This window comes from Nothoprocta perdicaria, unplaced genomic scaffold (assembly GCF_003342845.1).
Source record: "Nothoprocta perdicaria isolate Ctin4 unplaced genomic scaffold, notPer1 scaffold_101, whole genome shotgun sequence".
Taxonomy (NCBI): Eukaryota; Metazoa; Chordata; class Aves; order Tinamiformes; family Tinamidae; genus Nothoprocta; species Nothoprocta perdicaria.
Window position 1 is genome coordinate 2,154,544 of NW_020454106.1, and position 15,166 is coordinate 2,169,709.

Genomic DNA, 15,166 nt, shown 5'->3' on the forward strand with positions numbered 1-15,166 from the left:
GCTGCGCATGAACAAGGGCAAAGTAAGTTTAAATACTGCAGTGGTGCAGAAAGTGATTTAATGTTACTAAGTCACAGCAGCTATGTAAGATAAAGGGTGATAAGCAGCAAGCAAACCATGCAAAACATGGTGACAGAGCCAAAAAATAAGAGAAAAATAAATGCCGACTAATAGTGCCAGCTATTTTCTTGCAACAAAGCCAAATGCAACAGATTCAGCAATTTCTGTTTCATTGCTTTTACGCACTTTAACCATATATTTTGTATATGTTAAGAGTCCCTTTGAAAGGCACTCGTAACTACAGGAATGAAATCACACTCCAAAACCCACATATGGAGAAATTTGGGGGAACCAGAGGATTTCCCAGGCAAGAAATAATGCTTTTACATACAGGAGAGGAGAAGGTGGCAAGTGCAGTATGCTTCTGGCCCTGGAGCTCTGGGAATCTCAGTTTTAATAAAACATGAGCACTTTAAAGCTGCAAGAAACCACTTTTCCACCACTCTGCACATTTTAACAGGCGTTTACACGTGTGCGCAAGGAGAAACCACATTTTTAAACCAAGGTGAAGAGGAAAAAAAAAAGCAGAAGGGGAAATACCGGGTCCCTCTGTTTGTCCAGTGATGGGAAATAACATCCCACAAGTTAATACAGAAGGGCAGGAGTGGCTATTGCAACTTCCRAGGTTCTCAGGAAAAGTATTCACATTTTTATAGAAAGGGAAAAAGGGAACAAAAATGAATAATAATAGAAAAGGACAGAGTCCTACTGCACTGCACAGCATAAAGACCAAATTAACATTAAAATGAACATTCCCATCGCTGAACTCACCCACGTTGCCCTAACACGCAGGTCCCTAATGCCCCACATGGAGACTTGCTGGATGAAGCTGGGGGACAGCAAATGCCTTTCAGGACTTTGCTGGAGCAAAAGCACAAAAAAAAAGACCTGCACTTAAAGCCAGAAACTGAGAAGACGTTTCTCCCAATTCCCAAAGAAAAAGCTTTCAGGATCGGCCCCAGGGTGGCAAGTCCTTCCTTCGGGAAGCTCTGTCAAGGCCATTAAGGCGTGATGCGGATGAAGGTAGCTGCAGATTTAATCCCTTTTGTGCACCTGCTTTTCTTATTCTAATGTGACAAGAGATCAGGATAAAAAGGAAGTTTTTGGTTTCCCTTCCACTAAAGCAAAAACCCGCCACCCCGCTGCCTTCTGTGTATCTGAAAGGAARCACTAGCACATTCCAATACCCTCATTTTCTGGATACTGCTAGGCAGAGATCTAGGATGAATAATACAAGTTTAGAAACCCTCAAGTTCGTTAACTTGGGTAGAATGTTTTCCTCTACTCATTTCTAACCCAAAAGAAACCTTTTGCTCTTTCTGTCTTCTTTTTGAGCTGGTTTCCCAACAAAATAAGCCCCAGTGCACAATGCCAGTGTCTTTAAAACCTCTCAGCAACTTCCAGTGTTATAGGGAAGAGAAGAACAAAACTGAGAAAAATTGGCTTAATTTGTCCCGTTGCTCAAAAAAACACTTACTTAGACATCTGTGTTCGATTTCACTGCTGGGAACTTCCCTTGTATTGCCTTTTCTGCAGCTCTACAGTTGACAGCTGCAATTTAATGCAGCGAATGCTATCACCCCTCTGTGTCCTCTTATTTCTAGTATTTGAAACGGTCCCCACTTCACCTCTATTCCTCGCCCACACTGTGATTTCACCARATTCTCCCCTCCCACTTATTTGTAAGCGTTTCTCACATCCAACTCACTGTTGTTTCCGCTATAACTTACATTGACTCATTTTGAGCAGGTACTAAGGCGTTTCAAAGGCAGCCAGCGCACATTTCTATGGCAAACTTYCCTGGCCTGAAATAAACCTCAGGAAAACATCCATCACTCTTCAAGGGAGCAACAATCTAAGGGGAGGACCCTGAGCTTTCATCCTTTCCCTGCTACAGTCCCTCTGGCAGGGCTTTTTTAACCTCTCTTTCCTTCCTCTGCAGCAGACAATACCAAGGCCTGACCATCTGTGAATTTTACAAGTTTCATGGAATGTTTTCAGCCTGCACTCCTAACCCCAGACAGTGCTATCAGATTTCACAGGATCCACTCCCCCCTTAGCCCTGGGGTGCTCTAGGCGCTAAACAAGCAATATATACATCTCACAGGTAATATATACATCTCTCAGCCCTTCTGGAATGACTACACAGCAGAACTGGACGCCAAGCCCCTGCCTGCTTTTGGCCATACCCACCCCTCAGCCAGCTTCACAGAAGAGAAGTGTTAATCTGGCATCCTGGCCACATTCCAGCTGAGGTAATTACATTCTGGCCATTTACCTTCTCTCTGCTGGTTTTAGTGGATATGGATTCTTTTCCCTCCTTACTTCATGTCATAAAGGCGGAGTCTCGATCCTGTTTGTGCTGCTGGAACAGCTGCCGGGCTCTGCAGCGTAAGGAGCTGCATTTCAGTGGTCGGTGACGGGATCTCTGTATGTTTTTAAAAAGCGCTTTAAAGACCCCATAGGCACAAGCTGTATTGTAACAATACACCCCGCTGCTGGCCATAAAACAGAGCAAGGGCTGCAGCAAGCAGCGAAACACTCAGTGGCAATATCTGAACTGGAAAAGGAAAAGTTAGCATAAGAATAGAGACATGGACCTTACAAAGTGCAGAGCCTTTTCCCTCCCAGTTGCTAATTTAAATCTGGGCCCAATGCAGCCCCAGCTGGAATCCAAAGAGCAAGCACAATGCCCCGCCGGCATCCTGCACAGGGGAACTAGATCATGCCTGCAAAAGAAAGGAACTCCATAAAAGCAGGGAAAGCTTTTGGTGGAATGCTTGAATGCTGAAGGGTTCTGCCTGCTAGTGAAARGGGGTGAGAGAAAGAAATGATGACGGTGCTCTCGTTAATGAAGGCCCAGTGAAGTGTTTCCCATTGTTCCTCAATATTTAAGAGAAAGAAGAATGATGACTTCTGGCAGAAGGTTTTGATTTAAGGTGGAATGAACAGTGTACGTCAAGCTATACTGCCACATCTTTTATTAAGAACAAACATTTTTAGATGAATTTATTAATTGATAATTTACCATGCCACACATAACTGCATCGTTATCTTCACAAGAACCACAGTGCCTAAAAGGGTAATTTTCATATTTCAGCAAAAAAATGAAATGTTAAGAGAGACTGGGACAGTGGTTACAAATAAACCATCAGGGACAGATGGCTCAGAGGATGGGTAATGAGACATGCAGCTTTCCCTCCTCCCCCAGTGTGTCCCAGATCATTAGCAAATGAAAGCTGTTACTAGCACCGGGTGAGTGTTTTTCACAAATAGTTTATTAAGCAAAATGCTTTTGTCCATCCCCAAAACTTCCAGCTAACCAGTTTTGGTATAATTAGTCATTCCAGCTGGGCAGACTTTGGGAAGCTGGACACAAACATGATATGGGGAAGGTAGAGGGAGGTTTCTTTGTATCTACGACCCCTTTGGTGAACCTTGCCCTCACTTGCTTTGCATTCGCATAAAAATKAAATGCTTTGAGTCATGCAGAAACATTTTTGTGTGTGTGACTCAAGCCTCCCAGATAGCTTCACAGCAAGCAAATGCCACCAGCAGCTTAAATGCCAGTGGTGCATGGAGAACAGAAGTACCTGGCACACAAGCCACCACGCAGGTGGCTTCACGGCAGSCCCCAAGGCGCTGAATAACCAACTGAGCTACATCCTCATGCCTAGGGAGGCTAGGTCCTCTTCAAGCCTCACCTAGGCTCCTATGAGATGTGCAATAGAGGGAGGGGGCCCTGCTTTACTAAGAAATTTGCTGCATTTCTGTGAATTCCCTTAAATTCTTTGAGTATTACAACTATGCTTCCCCTTCTTCAAAACACAGGCTTCCAAGGAGACCCAGGAATGTCCGTAAGACACATCCAAATACCTCAACTACGCCTAGACTCTACCCTATAACAGATGGCACCATTATAAAAACAGAAGCATCTGCTAAACACTGGTAAGAAAAAGCTGGCAAGCAACAGCTTATTTTGTTCTACTAAATATTCTGTAATTTGAATTATATTTAAATAGGAATTTCAAAGAAACAACTGTGTCATTTGTACAGAATGTTATCCCAAAACACCTACATGCTGCAACTGTAGCCTGGGCTCTACRCTCTTGTCTAGCAAAAGCATTTTGTTAATTAAACATTCGGCCATATTTAAACGAAGCTAAAAGTGGCTGCAGCACAGGCAGTCCCCAAAGCATCCCAACGTAACCATCATTTTAAGCACGTGTATCAGACTTAAGACTGCAAGTTCCTATTACGTGAGCTCACCCTTAAATCCACCCATTTAAGGGGCTCTGACAACCTGCCCCATTGCAGGGTGTGCTTGAAAAGACAGAAGACTCAGAGAATTTAGATTGCAGGCACAGAAACTTATGGGCTGAAGGAAAATACTTCAGTTACCAAAACGTAAACTGGGGATAATACTTCCTACACAATGACCATCAGAAAGCATAATCCACTAGTAATTATAGCCATAACACAATAAAAAAAGGCCAATAAACATATACCCAGCTGGTAAAACACAGTGGAAAAAAAAAATCTGAACAAAAGGCAGATCAGAGCACACACTCCATGCACAATGCCAAATGTGCACTAAACAAAGATCTAAATAAATCTTTTGGGATGCTGCGCCGTAATTCCTCCTATGGTACTGAATGAATCATCTCTGCTTGCTAGAAATGCAAAACGAGAGCACGCATGAAACAATCATTCTGGATTAAAATCACTCTGGGAAAAGTCTGTAAAAGACTTGTCTCCTGGGATTGTGCTATAGGTCCGCTAGAGACCCCCCTGCCAGATTTGGCTGTGTTTAGAGAGCTTTTTAAAATTACGAGAGAGAGAGAGAGAGAGGGAGAGAGAGAGAGAGAGAGAGAGAGAGAGAACAAAATACTCTTAGGAACTGTGCGATAAGGGAGTCTTAAATTCCAAATATAGAATGAAGAACAAATACTAACAGTAGGGCCCTGTAAATCTTGGATGTAATAGCTGACAGACTTCACACAACCCTCACTGAACAAACAAGAGGTGATTCTGCTGTGGACTTTTGGCAAATAGTGGGGGTGTTTTAATAATGGCGGGTTGTGATCACTCAATTCAAGCCTATTTTCTACAAATTGGTTCAGTTTAAGCAAAATAAAAGCAGGTCTGGAAGGTTTTCAGTTTCAAACAGGAGGGTTGAAGTAATTAAGGGGACTAGTTTGTGAAGCGGCCAGGGCTGAATAGCTGAAAAGCTTCAATGAGAAGATCTTGAAACAAAGAACAAAAACCATCTGCCATTTGCATCCTGAATAGAGGAGGCAAAAGAAAAAAGAACACATAGTGAAGCAATGAGAACCTACTGGAGATTAAAGACACTCAGGGTCAAGCCCTCAGACTTAATGCATATGCTACCTTACAGYCCAGTAATGAGCAGAGTGTATATGGGCTAAATGGGAAAATCTGCACACAGTTTCCCCATGCAGGGGAAAGCAAACCCAACCCAATCCAGCAAGGATTGACCCTGCGTGTGCAGGGGAGTTGGACCAGATGATCTCTAAAGGTCCCYTCCAACCTTAAAGATTCTATGATTTCTAACACAATACCCAAAATAAAATTCAGGAATTCTCATAAAGAAAAGTTGGAAGTGCTGGAATGAATGGCTTTTGTCCTACAGCCATGTTTAAGAATGCCAACGTGCATGTTTGATACTCTCAGAAATAACACAACACACCATTAATGTCAGCCTGTTTCGAGCAGCAGCTCTCAGATCACAGTGGACACTAAATACAGAGTATCTCTGCTTAAACAAGAACACCTAGAGTGCTGGACAAAGACACAGGTATCAACTGCACACAAAGTTTCAGGCTATAATCTGAATTGACACAAAAAATGCAAAGAAATACGTGGTGATGCAACACTAGGTCGAAGTTACMTTGTGCTAAATTAACCTGGCCACTTTCTTTGGTAAAATACCTGATTTCTCTGAACAAAAACACAGCAGGCCYTAGTTCTTGGGATTTTAGCAGCAACACATCTGGAGAGCTATTTGCAAAGGGGAAAATGGGAATCGATGAAGGGAACTGTGAGGTCGATAATCAACCACAGTGTACGTTAAGTGCTGCAGTTTTTATAAAAGGGTCATTACAAAGGTAAGTAATAATAAATAATTGTCAGCATTTTGAGCACAGTCTATATCATGGCCTAAATTTACTAGAAGGTACTAAAATGAGCTGAGTTGAAAAAAGTGATAGCTAAGCAGTATAGGCCTGCAGCCAAAGTTAACCACTAAAATAGGGAACAGTTGCCAGCTGCTCTTTTCCTTCCCAATGCAGAAAAGATACTTTCTTCTTTCCCCAGTCAGCTCAATTCGGTTTTTAGTACATAAGAAAGGAAAAAAAAAAAAAATCAAGGCCAAAATGTTTCTAAAACAATATTGGAAAACCCACTATGTCATTCCTACTACCTGCAGGACTACTAAGTATGTTTGCAAAAGCACAAGGTAGGAAACTCAGAGTCCAATGCCTTAATACTGGTCTACCACATTGCGTAATCCCATTAACACACTTATCAGACTTTGTCTTCGCAGCAATCATTAGCCCCTATTATAAAATTCCTATTAGAAGGCTGCTGAAGAACCCACCTTGGTTCAAAGCCACCATCCTAATTTCCAGCCTGAACTTATCTAGAGCCATTTGTTCTTGTGCCAGAAATGTCATTTAACTTAAATACCTCTTCTCCCTCTCCAGGGTTTACAACAACGTATTTATAGAGAAGCAACATAATTTTTCCCTTCTTTTTTTTTTTTTTTTTTTCTTTTGCAACGGGCTTAACCACCCAGGCTCCTCAAATTGTTTTGTGAAACCTCTCCTCTCTTCTCCTGATCTCCTGTCCTCCCTTACACCTTTCACCGTTCAAGTCAATCTTTCTCCCACGTGGGCAAGACTACCACAATTTAAACAGAACCTCACTAAAACCATCTGTAGTGGTTTTCCTTTTTCCTTGTTGCTAGTGCAAATAACTCAGTTGATAAACGTGGCCCTGGTTTGTGTCTTTGTCACTGCTACATGATAATCACCCCATGAGTGATCAATACATCCCAGTTCCAGTACAGGCAATTCTACTTGTCTCAGAGCTTGCATTATTATTCCTTACCCTCAAATACTCCTGAAGTCATTCATTCATCTTAATGTTTTGATGGCATCTCCAAATCTCATTATTTTCTGCTGTAGTGTTAATTAACACATTGATTAACACTGTTCTTAAGACCAATCCTTGAGGAGCAGTATTGATAACTTCCCTCCAATCCTTTTCCAGCCATCCTACCATTTTTTCCTATATCCACTTACAGGATTTATTGATGCAAAGCAATATATTTCASTTCTGAGCGATCAAGTTTAACTGTCTTGCATTGTATTTTTAGTGCTTTCTTCTTAATGACAGGCTGACTTTTGCTGGTGTGAATAGCAACAAAGGCATATTTCACCTTAAACCTGGGCTTTTCTGGCTAACTGGGAAGCCAACCTCTTTTTACAGTTAGGCATTTGCTTAAGTTAATAAACTAAGCAAGTTAACACATTTAATGTAAAAAAGGGTAAATGAAGTTTCTTAATGACTAGTCTGACTTCCTAATTGCACTTTTGATTTATGTCATATATTTAGAAAAACAATTAGAATGCAGAAAAACAGCATGTAAAAAGTGTGTTACATAAATTAAGCTAAATGTGCTGAATGCACATTTGAAATTAAAACAAACTGTTTTATTGTACAAAAGAATTCTGTAGCCTATAAATAGAGGCAATTTGTATCTATTCAGCAAGTCTTCAGGATTTTGGRACTCCAAATGGGATTAATTCCTCTTCTCAAGCAGGGCTGATCCTGAAGTAAAAATGAATGTGGCAAAAACTAGTTGATGGAACATCTTCTTTCAACCCAGATCGGTTGGTTCTGCAGGTTAGGTTCCCATGCAGCCCTGGCTATRATGTTTGCAATACAGAAGCAAAATGTTTGCAATACAGAAGCAAAAAAGAAGCAATGATGTTAGCAGAAAGGAAGAAAAGTCATAAGGAAAGGGGTACAGGAGAGGGCAGGATTGCTTCTGCTCGCTGTTGCCCCAGTGTCATAAAGCCCTGGAAAGTTACTTCAATTCCCTTATTGAGAGCATGGAAAAATGACATSCTCCAAGTCCTCTCTGTTCCTCCATCCCAAAGCACTTTGAGGTCGCACCCCAGACAGCAACACTCACGTTAATCAATACACCAGCTCCCCAGAGGGCAAGAGCAAACGATAATTTGCCCTTCCAATTACAGCAGTGGTCCCTTGAAACCATTATGTCCAGTTTTAAATTCCATCACTTTAATTATTATTACCCTTTTCTTCCACTACTGACAGAACATCACTACACTTTCCTCCTTTTTTCCTTTTCTTCGTTAACAAACAGGTTGGACTTCAGGAGCGTCACTGCACTTGAAGCAGTGCAAGAAGCCAAATAAAAGGCATCATAAAAAAGATGCCACTGGGACCAGTTAAATCCAGCAGAAGTGGAAGCATTCAGAAGAAATGACAAAACCCACAGATTTAAATTTAAACTCAGCTTACGCTGTGGCAGGAGGCCAACGGAAAAGGAATCTGGTATAAAGTAACCAGAGGCAGGGCTCACTGCTGCAGCTACTGTCAAGTGCTGGCACCCAGATAACCAGGTGCCTCGTCCTAGCACATCTACACTTGGCTTGCAGAAACCTCTGAGCRTATTTAGGCGGGACATTAATAAACATTGAGCTGATACACAGCCCTTTCTGTCTTCAAAGAACTTGAAAACCAGTGACTAATCCTCACAACCACCTCTTTAGGTGCGGGAAGGGTTTAAAGATGGGAACAAAGGCAAAACGATGAAGTCATCTGCCACAAGTAGTTAAAGGGAATTTTTAAAACTCGCCCAGGGCAGAAATTATGGGCTCCTGGGCATATACCCATTTCCTCGGGCACAATTTCCCTTGTGCTTCTTGGGGAAGTACCTGGAGATGTCTCATACCTAGAGCACTTCCTCCAAGACCTGAAACCCCATCTACCAAGTTAGCTCTCAAGCGGGTATAAAAGTTAACTCTTAGTGGGTATCAAAGTTAGCTTTCAAGCGGGTATGATGCTGATGCATCATGATCACGTGCTCTTTTGGTGAGATTTTTGATCCTGTCTGCACCAGCAGAGATTGGCAGAGCAGCAGAGGAAGCAGGACGGGTGAAGCGAGCGCACTGCCGAAGTCAACAGGAAGTTTTGGCCACGAACTTGCATTTCCTCTGATGTGTTTTCAGCCAGGACAGAAAGGCAGCACTTCCCACTCACTTGCAGGGCAGTAAATCCCAGTTTCTACCTTCTGTTTCTCCACCTTTCATACATTAGGCAGCCCTGAGAAAATTCCCAGAGTCACGCCATACCTCAGTTTCTCCTCCAGCAAACTGAACTTCCTTAAGTTCTGCAGGAAACCTATGAAACAAAATCAGTTCATAATAAACTCTTGAAGGAAAGCTTATATGTAAGGATGAAACAACCCAATTACCAACACCCTGCTCAGCAGAGGTCCTCAGAGGAGACCAGAACTGACAAAGTAATCTTTAAAAATGCTAGAAACAAGAATAAGTTACTAAGGAAAGAATAAATCAACACTCTCTCATGTTTCTAAGCACCCTGATAAAGGCATCAATAAGGCATCCTGTACACAAAAAAAAAGTCAGCAGCAACTGATTCAAACGGGTGACACTTCTGTAAGGTGCCTATTTGGCTCTCCATCTGAAGGAGGTAAGAATTCAAAGGTGAGACTTGTTGGTATCTGTATTTCAATATAGGTAGCATTACTGAAATTGCTGCAACTCAACCTCCAATTCATTCTGCTCCGGCAGCAACATTCAAGTATCTCCTGGCAATTTTCACACTACTCCCAGCATATCTTATAAACCATCCCCAATCTGATGCATTATCCTTCTCTTTTTTTTCTTTTCTGTAAGGATGTGTCAGGAGTGGCATGCAGGTTGGCTCAAACAGGCAGGATTATAGCTGACTCATTGCCTTTTTTCCCCTCCTTTCATCCCAGTTTGTATAGTCTGCTTTTCAATTTAGTTTTCCCATGTTGCATGAGGGGAAGGGGTGTGTGTGTGTGCAAGAGAGAATATGGTTTTAATCTCCTCCTGTTCCTCTCRTTAACAGCTTCTTCTGCTTCATCTCCTTGGAGGTATTTTATTATTAAAATCAAATGAATTCTCCCTTGCTCTTGCTCTTGCCTTTGTTGAAAGAAGACAATAGGACTTGAGAGAAACCAAGCTAGAAGGAAATGTTTGAGCTGTCAAGTCCTCGGACATGCTGAAGTCCTTTGCTGAGGCTCTAAAGAAAGCAGGCAAGCAGCTCAGCTTCCCACAGAGCGGGAGACACGAGGCTTCTCCAGCCGCTTTTCACTGAGCCTTGACTTCCATGTTATTCAAATTGATAAGTTTTCCTGCAAACACAGCCTGCCAGCTGTGACTGGTCCTGGGGTCTACCCGGGAACACAAGGGTAACGCTCTGGCTTGCGGGAAGCCACCGAGTGCGGAAGTTAATCAACATTTTGCTTGTAAGATCTCTCCCAAATGCAGACACTGTGCAAGTCTGAGCGGCGCCTCTCCCTCGGGCTCCGTGAGTAGCTGCGTTTCCCTCGCCCGGCTGCCTCTTTTCCATGAACCTGTGCAACCTGCGTTAACCATGAAGACCTATCTCAGGATTCAAAGAGGCCAAGAGGTTCAAAAGTCATTGTGGTGGGGCAGACACACRCATGTAAGTGGGGTGAGAAACCTGKACGAGTTTCTGTCTAATTTTATAGGAAAACACCACTACTGATGATGGGAAAACTGAGAAGCGTCGCTGTCGATCCTAGCAGAGGATCCCCAAGAACCAAGCTCCATTCAGCTAAGTCAGACCCAAGTCAGTGATAAAACATGTATGGGAAAAGCTCCAAGTCATTAATCCCTTTTATTCCTCAGGCCTTGTAATTTCCTTTTTAGAGAGCTGCTCCAACCACTAAAGAATTTCCCCTCTCTCTCATTAACCAAAGTCACCACCATTGTGATTATGTTTTGCTTTTAACAAGGCTTGGAAGAGTGATGAGAGAAGCCTCATTTGGAGGCTCACTTTGTCCCTTGGCATCAAGAAACAGGAAGCCTGAAGTCAGATGATCCCYGAACAGTTTTATGAGGAGTCACAGGGCTCATCCGGACAGCAAGAGAAGAGCACAGAAACTAGCAGCCCTATGTCAAGCTGGGCCAGGATGGAAGGAGCTGAGAAATCCAGTAGCGAGCACAGATTAGCCCCAGGCAGCAACACTGCACTCAGAAATTAAAGCTATAACCTTTATTAACAGTCACAGCGTGAGAACTTGCATTTGCTTCTGCTTCTGGTGCAGGACCCCTCTTTTCCAGCAACTGCAGCAGCTCCATCCACATTGTGAAACTTTGGTTGCACAAGTGGCACAGAGAGGTTTCCCCAACACGAAAAAAATGGCATTTTTCAAAGCAACACATCACAGGGTCAGGCTCTTCTGCTAACATGGGCTTCACAGCGACACAATCCGTGACAAAACAGTGACCAGAAAGTCCTCAGGCAGCCAAAGATTTGTTACCACAGGCAGAACGGTTCCCCTCAGCSTCTCTCCAGCCCCTGCTTAAGTTCTTAGCCTGCTTAAGTGATGAATTACAGCGAAATGATCCTGCTGTGATGCCTTTTGCTGATGAATGATGAATATGCTGCCAGTGCCTCCTGATTCCAGGTGATGGATTTGAGCCCAGGCTGCAAAACGCTACCTCAGGAGTGACAAGCTCTGCTTTTTTCATTCTTAATCTTTATATGATTTGATTGACTAAACCCCAGCTATCATTTCCTCAGTGGCTACTGCTCTTCCAAATATCTCCAGCCCTCCAATTATTTTAACTGCACGAGAAAAAGTGAAGAATAGGCATGGATGAGCTGGGAAGAGCCCAGCCTGATCATAGAAAAATCCCGATATCCAAAACACACCATCACCGGAGCCTGAACCGTGAAGTCACATTTGTCACATCACAGCCCAAAGCTGTTACTGCCGAGCCCTCAAGCGCTGGGGCACAGACCTCTGGGGACCAAYATTCCTCACGCTCCATCACAGTCACAAAGTTCTTCCTTCTTTTTTCCTCATTTAAAGCTCAATAGGAGGCAGCTTGGCTACACCAGAGCTATTTGTAGGAAGCAGGTAACTATCAATTTCAATCGTTTTCTTCCAGCACAAACTCTTTATAACAGAAAGGCACCTTAAAACCCCTGGGCTTAATCCAGAGAAAATGCAAAGCTTTGGTGGACGCAATATGATTTTTCCTTCCCGTTTTCCCTTTCCTTGGAAAGCTTCCCCCACCAGGAGCAGAAATGCCTCCCACTTGGCTGCGGAGGATTTCACGCCGATCCCCACAGAGGGGCAGCTGCATCTAAAGACGCCGCCTGCCACGTCAGAAATATCCCGGCACCCCTAATCACGGATGCCTTGTCTCTGTATTCCTGCAGGGAGATTTATGATAGAGCTGGGGATGGCGGATCTGAACGAGCTCAAAGGGGAACAGCAGAAATGCTTACCCAACCCCGCTTCCAGCATCTCCAGTCCAAAGGAAAATTCCAAGGAGGAAACAAGCTCCTCTACAGAGCGAGTTAGGAGGAATTGTCCTTGGCCACACTAGCGTAGCTGACTTTTAAACAAGTCCATGCTGTCACTAGGGGACAATCCGGCAGTTTTCAGGACRTAACAATTGCACCCTTGCAGGTCTCCTTCTCTCCCACCCAGATCCAAGCAGGATCCCACAGTGGGAGCAGAGAAAGAGGAGGGTGAAGCAGGAGCTGACAGGCCCCCCTTGGACCCGGCCTGATGCTCCCCACTCCAAACAATACAAGGAAATGAGGGCGTCACTGCTCTGGCAGCAGCCTCTAAACCTGGGATTTGGGGATGGAAGAGGCTGGGGAGCGAGAAGCAGAAAACTTGTTGGGTTGAAGGGTTTGGCCTCTGTGCCGGGGRCTGTCCCAAGGAACAGTGTCCAACTTGTAAAGCAGCCTGCACGAGAAAAAACTGCAGTCTAGAAATGAATCCAGGAGGTAGGAGTTAAAAAAGAAGGAAAAAACTACCGAAACGGCCCGTGCGAGAAAAAGCATCTCCATCAGCSTGACTGATCCCCCCTGCATGAGCCAGGTGGGACGGGTGCCTCCTACACTGCTCAGAAATGATGCCGAGAGGCCGGGATGTGACTAGTGCTCAGGAGAGCTCGGAGCAGCCAAAGGAGGCCAGAYGGAAGGTCCTCTTGCAGGGAGGTCACAAGGGAGGTCCCTCCTCTGGGCATCTCCAGCAAACACGCAGCGACACAAGAGGAGGCCAAGTCCGTAGGGACGTTCCCACCACAGCCAAGACCCCAAAGAGCCCAACAGCTCCAGCAAACCAGACCAGCTCAAGGGCTGAGAGCATCAGCACCAGATTCCTCATCTCCAGGGAATCCACATCCCGAAATGTCACCGCAAGACTCATTCCAGCCCAGCTTCCCGGGGGGCCAACAGTGCTGGAGAGCAGCTGGCTGCTGCATCCTCCCCACCTCAGCCYGCTCCAACCCTTCCATTAATCACACCTTTCCACAGAGGGTGGCAACACACAGTCACTAAATAAAATATAACCCCTCATCTGCACTTACCATCCAGTTTGATCTGTTTTTGCTCCCCTCTCCCAACCCARTTTGCAATTTCTTTAGTGGCTGCTTTTTTGGGAAGCGAGCGCGGCAGCGGGGGTTGACTTACTGCTTAATCTCATTTTTGATCTATTATTAAATGCCTGCTTTCTTGCTTTTCTTTTTTATCCCTTCTCTAGGAAGCCAGAAGTCCCAGCAGAAATCACATTCAGAAAGAAAGGTGAACTGTGAAATGAAGGCTGGCAGGGCAAAAACAATCGATTGTTCTTATTTTATTTTCTCCGGATTTTCTCATTTTCAGGGGTAAGAAATCGCTGCGACGCCGGCCAAGCAGGAGGAGACGCGGCTGAAGCGCCAGGAATGCCCAGTGCTGGGAATGCCGATCCCATGGACGCCCTACGGAGACCAACCGGGGACACTTTTCCCCCTCCTTAAGGAGAACAGGGAAGCACAAGAGAGGAAGGAAGCAACCAGGGACCTTCGATTCCAGCTCATGCAGCAGCCACAGGACCCACCTTGGGATGCACTGGCTGCCCCGGTGAGGCCATCCAATCTACCCCCAACATTGACAGTAGTGACACAGGGACGGAGGCTCCCGCACATTCACATTCCCACTATGGATTCCAGTCCATGGGCAGGAATAGAGTCGGAAAGAGCTTATCCCGAGGCRGCTCCTTCCCCAGAAATAAAGCGGGATGTCAGGGACACTGGAGGGGGTCTATCAAAGCAGGTGGCTCCCCAGCCAAAAACACCCAACTTTGCTCCAGGGATGGCTGCAGCTCCTGCTCCCACCCCCAGCAGGGAAAACGGGCTAAAACGACCYAAAAATCCCTCCGGAGAAGGGAAAAAAAACAACCTAAACCCGCCACAAATGCCGGAAGAGCCCGAGTCCAGCGCGGGGACCCGGGAGCGCGCATCCCCGCGCGCATCCCCGCGCCTCCTGCCAGCTCCAGTTCTCATTCCCGGGTATTTATACGGGAATGTGAGTGTGAAACAACCCCGCCAAAAGCCGCTGTGTGCTGGGAACGTCCCCGTCTCTCCGGCACCGTCAGCGGGGCCGGGGGCTGCGAAACGAGGAGCCCCCGGGCAGGGCGCGCGGCGGGACCCCGGGAAGCTCCCGCGGGAAGGACACCAAGTTTTATAGCTCCGTAACGGGGCCAAGTTGCGCCCAGCAAACGAGCGCCCAGCAAAACGCGATTATTTTCCTGAACGCCGCTGCTCGGAGTTAATTATATTTGTATTCATATCGCCCCTAATTGGTGCTAATTAGCCGCCCCCCGCCCCGGCGCGGCGCTTACCTGGCGCAGCGCGGCTCGCCCGCCGCAGCCCCCGGCCCCGCTCGCTGCATTGTGGGAAGCGGCGCCCCCCAAACGCCCCAAACGCGGCCGCGGGCTGCCCCCTGGCGGGGACCCGCGCGCCAGCGGCAG